We start from the raw sequence: 10,000 nt of genomic DNA on the forward strand, positions 1-10,000 counted from the left end.
TACTTTTTCAGTGACACAAAGTTCAAGCTGCTTATCTAATTGGTGAAAATGCAATGTCTGTTTATCACACTCACTTTGACTATATATGTTGTAGCAAGAGATTGTTTCTCGCTTACGGCCATACCAGCCTGGGTACGCCCGATCTCGTCTGATCTCGGAAGCTAAGCAGGGTCGGGCCTGGTTAGTACTTGGATGGGAGACCGCCTGGGAATACCAGGTGCTGTATGCATTTTGTCCACGAGGGTGTGCTCTTGCACTATTTCATCAGCAACACTGCCTTGTATTAAGCATTTAATGATGAATTGACTAAATTTCTGTTTTATCAGACTCACTTTGACTATATATGTTGTAGCAAGAGATTGTTTCTCGCTTACGGCCATACCAGCCTGAGTACGCCCGATCTCATCTGATCTCGGAAGCTAAGCAGGGTCGGGCCTGGTTAGTACTTGGATGGGAGACCGCCTGGGAATACCAGGTGCTGTAAGCATTTTGTCCACGAGGGTGTGCTCTTGCACTATTTCATCAGCAACACTGCCTTGTATTAAGCATTTAATGATGAATTGACTAAATGTCTGTTTTATCAGATTCACTTTGACTATATATGTTGTAGCAAGAGATTGTTTCTCGCTTACGGCCATACCAGCCTGGGTACGCCCGATCTCGTCTGATCTCGGAAGCTAAGCAGGGTCGGGCCTGGTTAGTACTTGGATGGGAGACCGCCTGGGAATACCAGGTGCTGTAAGCATTTTGTCCACGAGGGTGTGCCCCTGCACTATTTCATCAGCAACACTGCCTTGTAGTAAGCATTTAATGATGAATTGACTAAATGCAGCTTCCTGCCTTTTTAATAGGATCAAATTTCCTTGTGTTTTCGATTAGCATCTGCCTTGTATTTATAAGACAAACAAGAATATTGTTGCTGAATGCAGCTTGTGTGTGCTTTGTGCTCCTTTGCCCTGTTCAAATGATGAAAGGAAATAAAGTTTGTATTTTATCCAACTACCTGTGCTAAAAAGTGATGGGAACAGTGTTTGTAATTTCTTCTACTTTTTCAGTGACACAAAGTTCAAGCTGCTTATCTAATTGGTGAAAATGCAATGTCTGTTTATCACACTCACTTTGACTATATATGTTGTAGCAAGAGATTGTTTCTCGCTTACGGCCATACCAGCCTGGGTACGCCCGATCTCGTCTGATCTCGGAAGCTAAGCAGGGTCGGGCCTGGTTAGTACTTGGATGGGAGACCGCCTGGGAATACCAGGTGCTGTAAGCATTTTGTCCACGAGGGTGTGCCCCTGCACTATTTCATCAGCAACACTGCCTTGTAGTAAGCATTTAATGATGAATTGACTAAATGCAGCTTCCTGCCTTTTTAATAGGATCAAATTTCCTTGTGTTTTCAATTAGCATCTGCCTTGTATTTATAAGACAAACAAGAATATTGTTGCTGAATGCAGCTTGTGTGTGCTTTGTGCTCCTTTGCCCTGTTCAAATGATGAAAGGAAATAAAGTTTGTATTTTATCCAACTACCTGTGCTAAAAAGTGATGGGAACAGTGTTTGTAATTTCTTCTACTTTTTCAGTGACACAAAGTTCAAGCTGCTTATCTAATTGGTGAAAATGCAATGTCTGTTTATCACACTCACTTTGACTATATATGTTGTAGCAAGAGATTTTTTCTCGCTTACGGCCATACCAGCCTGGGTACGCCCGATCTCGTCTGATCTCGGAAGCTAAGCAGGGTCGGGCCTGGTTAGTACTTGGATGGGAGACAGCCTGGGAATACCAGGTGCTGTAAGCATTTTGTCCACGAGGGTGTGCCCCTGCACTATTTCATCAGCAACACTGCCTTGTAGTAAGCATTTAATGATGAATTGACTAAATGCAGCTTCCTGCCTTTTTAATAGGATCAAATTTCCTTGTGTTTTCAATTAGCATCTGCCTTGTATTTATAAGACAAACAAGAATATTGTTGCTGAATGCAGCTTGTGTGTGCTTTGTGCTCCTTTTCCCTGTTCAAATGATGAAAGGAAATAAAGTTTGTATTTTATCCAACTACCTGTGCTAAAAAGTGATGGGAACAGTGTTTGTAATTTCTTCTACTTTTTCAGTGACACAAAGTTCAAGCTGCTTATCTAATTGGTGAAAATGCAATGTCTGTTTATCACACTCACTTTGACTATATATGTTGTAGCAAGAGATTGTTTCTCGCTTACGGCCATACCAGCCTGAGTACGCCCGATCTCGTCTGATCTCGGAAGCTAAGCAGGGTCGGGCCTGGTTAGTACTTGGATGGGAGACCGCCTGGGAATACCAGGTGCTGTAAGCATTTTGTCCACGAGGGTGTGCTCTTGCACTATTTCATCAGCAACACTGCCTTGTATTAAGCATTTAATGATGAATTGACTAAATGTCTGTTTTATCAGACTCACTTTGACTATATATGTTGTAGCAAGAGATTGTTTCTCGCTTACGGCCATACCAGCCTGGGTACGCCCGATCTCGTCTGATCTCGGAAGCTAAGCAGGGTCGGGCCTGGTTAGTACTTGGATGGGAGACCGCCTGGGAATACCATGTGCTGTAAGCATTTTGTCCACGAGGGTGTGCTCTTGCACTATTTCATCAGCAACACTGCCTTGTATTAAGCATTTAATGATGAATTGACTAAATGTCTGTTTTATCAGACTCACTTTGACTATATATGTTGTAGCAAGAGATTGTTTCTCGCTTACGGCCATACCAGCCTGGGTACGCCCGATCTCGTCTGATCTCGGAAGCGAAGCAGGGTCGGGCCTGGTTAGTACTTGGATGGGAGACCGCCTGGGAATACCAGGTGCTGTAAGCATTTTGTCCACGAGGGTGTGCCCCTGCACTATTTCATCAGCAACACTGCCTTGTAGTAAGCATTTAATGATGAATTGACTAAATGCAGCTTCCTGCCTTTTTAATAGGATCAAATTTCCTTGTGTTTTCAATTAGCATCTGCCTTGTATTTATAAGACAAACAAGAATATTGTTGCTGAATGCAGCTTGTGTGTGCTTTGTGCTCCTTTGCCCTGTTCAAATGATGAAAGGAAATAAAGTTTGTATTTTATCCAACTACCTGTGCTAAAAAGTGATGGGAACAGTGTTTGTAATTTCTTCTACTTTTTCAGTGACACAAAGTTCAAGCTGCTTATCTAATTGGTGAAAATGCAATGTCTGTTTATCACACTCACTTTGACTATATATGTTGTAGCAAGAGATTGTTTCTCGCTTACGGCCATACCAGCCTGGGTACGCCTGATCTCGGAAGCTAAGCAGGGTCGGGCCTGGTTAGTACTTGGATGGGAGACCGCCTGGGAATACCAGGTGCTGTAAGCATTTTGTCCACGAGGGTGTGCTCTTGCACTATTTCATCAGCAACACTGCCTTGTATTAAGCATTTAATGATGAATTGACTAAATTTCTGTTTTATCAGACTCACTTTGACTATATATGTTGTAGCAAGATATTGTTTCTCGCTTACGGCCATACCAGCCTGGGTACGCCCGATCTCGTCTGATCTCGGAAGCTAAGCAGGGTCGGGCCTGGTTAGTACTTGGATGGGAGACCGCCTGGGAATACCAGGTGCTGTAAGCATTTTGTCCACGAGGGTGTGCTCTTGCACTATTTCATCAGCAACACTGCCTTGTATTAAGCATTTAATGATGAATTGACTAAATGTCTGTTTTATCAGACTCACTTTGACTATATATGTTGTAGCAAGAGATTGTTTCTCGCTTACGGCCATACCAGCCTGGGTACGCCCGATCTCGTCTGATCTCGGAAGCTAAGCAGGGTCGGGCCTGGTTAGTACTTGGATGGGAGACCGCCTGGGAATACCAGGTGCTGTAAGCATTTTGTCCACGAGGGTGTGCTCTTGCACTATTTCATCAGCAACACTGCCTTGTATTAAGCATTTAATGATGAATTGACCAAATGTCTGTTTTATCAGACTCACTTTGACTATATATGTTGTAGCAAGAGATTGTTTCTCGCTTACGGCCATACCAGCCTGGGTACGCCCGATCTCGTCTGATCTCGGAAGCTAAGCAGGGTCGGGCCTGGTTAGTGCTTGGATGGGAGACAGCCTGGGAATACCAGGTGCTGTAAGCATTTTGTCCACGAGGGTGTGCCCCTGCACTATTTCATCAGCAACACTGCCTTGTAGTAAGCATTTAATGATGAATTGACTAAATGCAGCTTCCTGCCTTTTTAATAGGATCAAATTTCCTTGTGTTTTCAATTAGCATCTGCCTTGTATTTATAAGACAAACAAGAATATTGTTGCTGAATGCAGCTTGTGTGTGCTTTGTGCTCCTTTGCCCTGTTCAAATGATGAAAGGAAATAAAGTTTGTATTTTATCCAACTACCTGTGCTAAAAAGTGATGGGAACAGTGTTTGTAATTTCTTCTACTTTTTCAGTGACACAAAGTTCAAGCTGCTTATCTAATTGGTGAAAATGCAATGTCTGTTTATCACACTCACTTTGACTATATATGTTGTAGCAAGAGATTGTTTCTCGCTTACGGCCATACCAGCCTGGGTACGCCCGATCTCGTCTGATCTCGGAAGCTAAGCAGGGTCGGGCCTGGTTAGTACTTGGATGGGAGACCGCCTGGGAATACCAGGTGCTGTAAGCATTTTGTCCACGAGGGTGTGCTCTTGCACTATTTCATCAGCAACACTGCCTTGTATTAAGCATTTAATGATGAATTGACTAAATTTCTGTTTTATCAGACTCACTTTGACTATATATGTTGTAGCAAGAGATTGTTTCTCGCTTACGGCCATACCAGCCTGGGTACGCCCGATCTCGTCTGATCTCGGAAGCTAAGCAGGGTCGGGCCTGGTTAGTACTTGGATGGGAGACCGCCTGGGAATACCAGGTGCTGTAAGCATTTTGTCCACGAGGGTGTGCCCCTGCACTATTTCATCAGCAACACTGCCTTGTAGTAAGCATTTAATGATGAATTGACTAAATGCAGCTTCCTGCCTTTTTAATAGGATCAAATTTCCTTGTGTTTTCAATTAGCATCTGCCTTGTATTTATAAGACAAACAAGAATATTGTTGCTGAATGCAGCTTGTGTGTGCTTTGTGCTCCTTTGCCCTGTTCAAATGATGAAAGGAAATAAAGTTTGTATTTTATCCAACTACCTGTGCTAAAAAGTGATGGGAACAGTGTTTGTAATTTCTTCTACTTTTTCAGTGACACAAAGTTCAAGCTGCTTATCTAATTGGTGAAAATGCAATGTCTGTTTATCACACTCACTTTGACTATATATGTTGTAGCAAGAGATTGTTTCTCCCATACGGCCATACCAGCCTGGGTACGCCCGATCTCGTCTGATCTCGGAAGCTAAGCAGGGTCGGGCCTGGTTAGTACTTGGATGGGAGACCGCCTGGGAATACCAGGTGCTGTAAGCATTTTGTCCACGAGGGTGTGCCCCTGCACTATTTCATCAGCAACACTGCCTTGTAGTAAGCATTTAATGATGAATTGACTAAATGCAGCTTCCTGCCTTTTTAATAGGATCAAATTTCCTTGTGTTTTCAATTAGCATCTGCCTTGTATTTATAAGACAAACAAGAATATTGTTGCTGAATGCAGCTTGTGTGTGCTTTGTGCTCCTTTGCCCTGTTCAAATGATGAAAGGAAATAAAGTTTGTATTTTATCCAACTACCTGTGCTAAAAAGTGATGGGAACAGTGTTTGTAATTTCTTCTACTTTTTCAGTGACACAAAGTTCAAGCTGCTTATCTAATTGGTGAAAATGCAATGTCTGTTTATCACACTCACTTTGACTATATATGTTGTAGCAAGAGATTGTTTCTCCCATACGGCCATACCAGCCTGGGTACGCCCGATCTCGTCTGATTTCGGAAGCGAAGTAGGGTCGGGCCTGGTTAGTACTTGGATGGGAGACCGCCTGGGAATACCAGGTGCTGTAAGCATTTTGTCCACGAGGGTGTGCCCCTGCACTATTTCATCAGCAACACTGCCTTGTAGTAAGCATTTAATGATGAATTGACTAAATGCAGCTTCCTGCCTTTTTAATAGGATCAAATTTCCTTGTGTTTTCAATTAGCATCTGCCTTGTATTTATAAGACAAACAAGAATATTGTTGCTGAATGCAGCTTGTGTGTGCTTTGTGCTCCTTTGCCCTGTTCAAATGATGAAAGGAAATAAAGTTTGTATTTTATCCAACTACCTGTGCGAAAAAGTGATGGGAACTGTGTTTATAATTTCTTCTACTTTTTCAGTGACACAAAGTTCAAGCTGCTTATCTAATTGGTGAAAATGCAATGTCTGTTTATCACACTCACTTTGACTATATATGTTGTAGCAAGAGATTGTTTCTCGCTTACGGCCATACCAGCCTGGCTACGCCCGATCTCGTCTGATCTCGGAAGCTAAGCAGGGTCGGGCCTGGTTAGTACTTGGATGGGAGACCGCCTGGGAATACCAGGTGCTGTAAGCATTTTGTCCACGAGGGTGTGCTCTTGCACTATTTCATCAGCAACACTGCCTTGTATTAAGCATTTAATGATGAATTGACTAAATTTCTGTTTTATCAGACTCACTTTGACTATATATGTTGTAGCAAGAGATTGTTTCTCGCTTACGGCCATACCAGCCTGAGTACGCCCGATCTCGTCTGATCTCGGAAGCTAAGCAGGGTCGGGCCTGGTTAGTACTTGGATGGGTGACCGCCTGGGAATACCAGGTGCTGTAAGCATTTTGTCCACGAGGGTGTGCTCTTGCACTATTTCATCAGCAACACTGCCTTGTATTAAGCATTTAATGATGAATTGACTAAATGTCTGTTTTATCAGATTCACTTTGACTATATATGTTGTAGCAAGAGATTGTTTCTCGCTTACGGCCATACCAGCCTGGGTACGCCCGATCTCGTCTGATCTCGGAAGCTAAGCAGGGTCGGGCCTGGTTAGTACTTGGATGGGAGACCGCCTGGGAATACCAGGTGCTGTAAGCATTTTGTCCACGAGGGTGTGCTCTTGCACTATTTCATCAGCAACACTGCCTTGTATTAAGCATTTAATGATGAATTGACTAAATGTCTGTTTTATCAGACTCACTTTGACTATATATGTTGTAGCAAGAGATTGTTTCTCGCTTACGGCCATACCAGCCTGGGTACGCCCGATCTCGTCTGATCTCGGAAGCTAAGCAGGGTCGGTCCTGGTTAGTACTTGGATGGGAGACCGCCTGGGAATACCAGGTGCTGTAAGCATTTTGTCCACGAGGGTGTGCTCTTGCACTATTTCATCAGCAACACTGCCTTGTATTAAGCATTTAATGATGAATTGACCAAATGTCTGTTTTATCAGACTCACTTTGACTATATATGTTGTAGCAAGAGATTGTTTCTCGCTTACGGCCATACCAGCCTGGGTACGCCCGATCTCGTCTGATCTCGGAAGCTAAGCAGGGTCGGGCCTGGTTAGTACTTGGATGGGAGACAGCCTGGGAATACCAGGTGCTGTAAGCATTTTGTCCACGAGGGTGTGCCCCTGCACTATTTCATCAGCAACACTGCCTTGTAGTAAGCATTTAATGATGAATTGACTAAATGCAGCTTCCTGCCTTTTTAATAGGATCAAATTTCCTTGTGTTTTCAATTAGCATCTGCCTTGTATTTATAAGACAAACAAGAATATTGTTGCTGAATGCAGCTTGTGTGTGCTTTGTGCTCCTTTGCCCTGTTCAAATGATGAAAGGAAATAAAGTTTGTATTTTATCCAACTACCTGTGCTAAAAAGTGATGGGAACAGTGTTTGTAATTTCTTCTACTTTTTCAGTGACACAAAGTTCAAGCTGCTTATCTAATTGGTGAAAATGCAATGTCTGTTTATCACACTCACTTTGACTATATATGTTGTAGCAAGAGATTGTTTCTCGCTTACGGCCATACCAGCCTGGGTACGCCCGATCTCGTCTGATCTCGGAAGCTAAGCAGGGTCGGGCCTGGTTAGTACTTGGATGGGAGACCGCCTGGGAATACCAGGTGCTGTAAGCATTTTGTCCACGAGGGTGTGCTCTTGCACTATTTCATCAGCAACACTGCCTTGTATTAAGCATTTAATGATGAATTGACTAAATTTCTGTTTTATCAGACTCACTTTGACTATATATGTTGTAGCAAGAGATTGTTTCTCGCTTACGGCCATACCAGCCTGAGTACGCCCGATCTCGTCTGATCTCGGAAGCTAAGCAGGGTCGGGCCTGGTTAGTACTTGGATGGGAGACCGCCTGGGAATACCAGGTGCTGTAAGCATTTTGTCCACGAGAGTGTGCTCTTGCACTATTTCATCAGCAACACTGCCTTGTATTAAGCATTTAATGATGAATTGACTAAATGTCTGTTTTATCAGATTCACTTTGACTATATATGTTGTAGCAAGAGATTGTTTCTCGCTTACGGCCATACCAGCCTGGGTACGCCCGATCTCGTCTGATCTTGGAAGCTATGCAGGGTCGGGCCTGGTTAGTACTTGGATGGGAGACCGCCTGGGAATACCAGGTGCTGTAAGCATTTTGTCCACGAGGGTGTGCTCTTGCACTATTTCATCAGCAACACTGCCTTGTATTAAGCATTTAATGATGAATTGACTAAATGTCTGTTTTATCAGACTCACTTTGACTATATATGTTGTAGCAAGAGATTGTTTCTCGCTTACGGCCATACCAGCCTGGGTACGCCCGATCTCGTCTGATCTCGGAAGCTAAGCAGGGTCGGGCCTGGTTAGTACTTGGATGGGAGACCGCCTGGGAATACCAGGTGCTGTAAGCATTTTGTCCACGAGGGTGTGCTCTTGCACTATTTCATCAGCAACACTGCCTTGTATTAAGCATTTAATGATGAATTGACCAAATGTCTGTTTTATCAGACTCACTTTGACTATATATGTTGTAGCAAGAGATTGTTTCTCGCTTACGGCCATACCAGCCTGGGTACGCCCGATCTCGTCTGATCTCGGAAGCTAAGCAGGGTCGGGCCTGGTTAGTGCTTGGATGGGAGACAGCCTGGGAATACCAGGTGCTGTAAGCATTTTGTCCACGAGGGTGTGCCCCTGCACTATTTCATCAGCAACACTGCCTTGTAGTAAGCATTTAATGATGAATTGACTAAATGCAGCTTCCTGCCTTTTTAATAGGATCAAATTTCCTTGTGTTTTCAATTAGCATCTGCCTTGTATTTATAAGACAAACAAGAATATTGTTGCTGAATGCAGCTTGTGTGTGCTTTGTGCTCCTTTGCCCTGTTCAAATGATGAAAGGAAATAAAGTTTGTATTTTATCCAACTACCTGTGCTAAAAAGTGATGGGAACAGTGTTTGTAATTTCTTCTACTTTTTCAGTGACACAAAGTTCAAGCTGCTTATCTAATTGGTGAAAATGCAATGTCTGTTTATCACACTCACTTTGACTATATATGTTGTAGCAAGAGATTGTTTCTCGCTTACGGCCATACCAGCCTGGGTACGCCCGATCTCGTCTGATCTCGGAAGCTAAGCAGGGTCGGGCCTGGTTAGTACTTGGATGGGAGACCGCCTGGGAATACCAGGTGCTGTAAGCATTTTGTCCACGAGGGTGTGCTCTTGCACTATTTCATCAGCAACACTGCCTTGTATTAAGCATTTAATGATGAATTGACTAAATGTCTGTTTTATCAGACTCACTTTGACTATATATGTTGTAGCAAGAGATTGTTTCTCGCTTACGGCCATACCAGCCTGGGTACGCCCGATCTCGTCTGATCTCGGAAGCTAAGCAGGGTCGGGCCTGGTTAGTACTTGGATGGGAGACCGCCTGGGAATACCAGGTGCTGTAAGCATTTTGTCCACGAGGGTGTGCTCTTGCACTATTTCATCAGCAACACTGCCTTGTATTAAGCATTTAATGATGAATTGACCAAATGTCTGTTTTATCAGACTCACTTTGACTATATA

General features: G+C 43.5%; 26 non-coding genes and 2 pseudogenes across 26 annotated transcripts; all 28 read left to right on the forward strand.

The window, feature by feature from the left end:
- The first annotated feature begins 110 nt into the window (after window positions 1–110).
- On the forward strand, window positions 111–229 carry LOC145867492 (5S ribosomal RNA). The gene has a single exon (XR_014383485.1). It is a non-coding gene; the product is annotated as a 5S ribosomal RNA (ribosomal RNA).
- A 139-nt stretch (window positions 230–368) lies between these two features.
- LOC145871345 (5S ribosomal RNA) lies at window positions 369–487 on the forward strand. Its single transcript, XR_014386976.1, has one exon. It is a non-coding gene; the product is annotated as a 5S ribosomal RNA (ribosomal RNA).
- Window positions 488–626: 139 nt separating this feature from the next.
- Window positions 627–745, forward strand: LOC145874384 (5S ribosomal RNA). The gene has a single exon (XR_014390020.1). It is a non-coding gene; the product is annotated as a 5S ribosomal RNA (ribosomal RNA).
- Window positions 746–1,154: 409 nt separating this feature from the next.
- LOC145874385 (5S ribosomal RNA) lies at window positions 1,155–1,273 on the forward strand. The gene has a single exon (XR_014390021.1). It is a non-coding gene; the product is annotated as a 5S ribosomal RNA (ribosomal RNA).
- A 409-nt stretch (window positions 1,274–1,682) lies between these two features.
- On the forward strand, window positions 1,683–1,801 carry LOC145869449 (5S ribosomal RNA). Its single transcript, XR_014385445.1, has one exon. It is a non-coding gene; the product is annotated as a 5S ribosomal RNA (ribosomal RNA).
- A 409-nt stretch (window positions 1,802–2,210) lies between these two features.
- Window positions 2,211–2,329, forward strand: LOC145872835 (5S ribosomal RNA). The gene has a single exon (XR_014388466.1). It is a non-coding gene; the product is annotated as a 5S ribosomal RNA (ribosomal RNA).
- A 139-nt stretch (window positions 2,330–2,468) lies between these two features.
- LOC145868606 (5S ribosomal RNA) lies at window positions 2,469–2,587 on the forward strand. Its single transcript, XR_014384602.1, has one exon. It is a non-coding gene; the product is annotated as a 5S ribosomal RNA (ribosomal RNA).
- Window positions 2,588–2,726: 139 nt separating this feature from the next.
- Window positions 2,727–2,845, forward strand: LOC145875182 (5S ribosomal RNA). The gene has a single exon (XR_014390816.1). It is a non-coding gene; the product is annotated as a 5S ribosomal RNA (ribosomal RNA).
- A 409-nt stretch (window positions 2,846–3,254) lies between these two features.
- Window positions 3,255–3,363, forward strand: LOC145870928 (uncharacterized; annotated as a pseudogene).
- Window positions 3,364–3,502: 139 nt separating this feature from the next.
- LOC145874386 (5S ribosomal RNA) lies at window positions 3,503–3,621 on the forward strand. Its single transcript, XR_014390022.1, has one exon. It is a non-coding gene; the product is annotated as a 5S ribosomal RNA (ribosomal RNA).
- A 139-nt stretch (window positions 3,622–3,760) lies between these two features.
- Window positions 3,761–3,879, forward strand: LOC145874387 (5S ribosomal RNA). Its single transcript, XR_014390023.1, has one exon. It is a non-coding gene; the product is annotated as a 5S ribosomal RNA (ribosomal RNA).
- A 139-nt stretch (window positions 3,880–4,018) lies between these two features.
- Window positions 4,019–4,137, forward strand: LOC145870439 (5S ribosomal RNA). The gene has a single exon (XR_014386435.1). It is a non-coding gene; the product is annotated as a 5S ribosomal RNA (ribosomal RNA).
- A 409-nt stretch (window positions 4,138–4,546) lies between these two features.
- On the forward strand, window positions 4,547–4,665 carry LOC145874388 (5S ribosomal RNA). The gene has a single exon (XR_014390024.1). It is a non-coding gene; the product is annotated as a 5S ribosomal RNA (ribosomal RNA).
- A 139-nt stretch (window positions 4,666–4,804) lies between these two features.
- On the forward strand, window positions 4,805–4,923 carry LOC145874389 (5S ribosomal RNA). Its single transcript, XR_014390025.1, has one exon. It is a non-coding gene; the product is annotated as a 5S ribosomal RNA (ribosomal RNA).
- A 409-nt stretch (window positions 4,924–5,332) lies between these two features.
- Window positions 5,333–5,451, forward strand: LOC145869666 (5S ribosomal RNA). The gene has a single exon (XR_014385662.1). It is a non-coding gene; the product is annotated as a 5S ribosomal RNA (ribosomal RNA).
- A 409-nt stretch (window positions 5,452–5,860) lies between these two features.
- Window positions 5,861–5,979, forward strand: LOC145870805 (uncharacterized; annotated as a pseudogene).
- Window positions 5,980–6,388: 409 nt separating this feature from the next.
- On the forward strand, window positions 6,389–6,507 carry LOC145872686 (5S ribosomal RNA). The gene has a single exon (XR_014388318.1). It is a non-coding gene; the product is annotated as a 5S ribosomal RNA (ribosomal RNA).
- Window positions 6,508–6,646: 139 nt separating this feature from the next.
- Window positions 6,647–6,765, forward strand: LOC145872033 (5S ribosomal RNA). Its single transcript, XR_014387665.1, has one exon. It is a non-coding gene; the product is annotated as a 5S ribosomal RNA (ribosomal RNA).
- A 139-nt stretch (window positions 6,766–6,904) lies between these two features.
- On the forward strand, window positions 6,905–7,023 carry LOC145874390 (5S ribosomal RNA). Its single transcript, XR_014390026.1, has one exon. It is a non-coding gene; the product is annotated as a 5S ribosomal RNA (ribosomal RNA).
- A 139-nt stretch (window positions 7,024–7,162) lies between these two features.
- On the forward strand, window positions 7,163–7,281 carry LOC145868029 (5S ribosomal RNA). Its single transcript, XR_014384022.1, has one exon. It is a non-coding gene; the product is annotated as a 5S ribosomal RNA (ribosomal RNA).
- A 139-nt stretch (window positions 7,282–7,420) lies between these two features.
- LOC145869450 (5S ribosomal RNA) lies at window positions 7,421–7,539 on the forward strand. Its single transcript, XR_014385446.1, has one exon. It is a non-coding gene; the product is annotated as a 5S ribosomal RNA (ribosomal RNA).
- Window positions 7,540–7,948: 409 nt separating this feature from the next.
- On the forward strand, window positions 7,949–8,067 carry LOC145874392 (5S ribosomal RNA). Its single transcript, XR_014390028.1, has one exon. It is a non-coding gene; the product is annotated as a 5S ribosomal RNA (ribosomal RNA).
- A 139-nt stretch (window positions 8,068–8,206) lies between these two features.
- Window positions 8,207–8,325, forward strand: LOC145872846 (5S ribosomal RNA). Its single transcript, XR_014388477.1, has one exon. It is a non-coding gene; the product is annotated as a 5S ribosomal RNA (ribosomal RNA).
- A 139-nt stretch (window positions 8,326–8,464) lies between these two features.
- On the forward strand, window positions 8,465–8,583 carry LOC145869929 (5S ribosomal RNA). Its single transcript, XR_014385925.1, has one exon. It is a non-coding gene; the product is annotated as a 5S ribosomal RNA (ribosomal RNA).
- Window positions 8,584–8,722: 139 nt separating this feature from the next.
- LOC145874393 (5S ribosomal RNA) lies at window positions 8,723–8,841 on the forward strand. Its single transcript, XR_014390029.1, has one exon. It is a non-coding gene; the product is annotated as a 5S ribosomal RNA (ribosomal RNA).
- A 139-nt stretch (window positions 8,842–8,980) lies between these two features.
- On the forward strand, window positions 8,981–9,099 carry LOC145870440 (5S ribosomal RNA). Its single transcript, XR_014386436.1, has one exon. It is a non-coding gene; the product is annotated as a 5S ribosomal RNA (ribosomal RNA).
- Window positions 9,100–9,508: 409 nt separating this feature from the next.
- On the forward strand, window positions 9,509–9,627 carry LOC145874394 (5S ribosomal RNA). The gene has a single exon (XR_014390030.1). It is a non-coding gene; the product is annotated as a 5S ribosomal RNA (ribosomal RNA).
- A 139-nt stretch (window positions 9,628–9,766) lies between these two features.
- LOC145874395 (5S ribosomal RNA) lies at window positions 9,767–9,885 on the forward strand. Its single transcript, XR_014390031.1, has one exon. It is a non-coding gene; the product is annotated as a 5S ribosomal RNA (ribosomal RNA).
- Window positions 9,886–10,000: the final 115 nt, after the last annotated feature.

The sequence above is a fragment of the Salmo salar genome, unplaced genomic scaffold (genome assembly GCF_965601325.2).
Source record: "Salmo salar unplaced genomic scaffold, fSalSal1 ptg000293l, whole genome shotgun sequence".
NCBI lineage: Eukaryota > Metazoa > Chordata > Actinopteri > Salmoniformes > Salmonidae > Salmo > Salmo salar.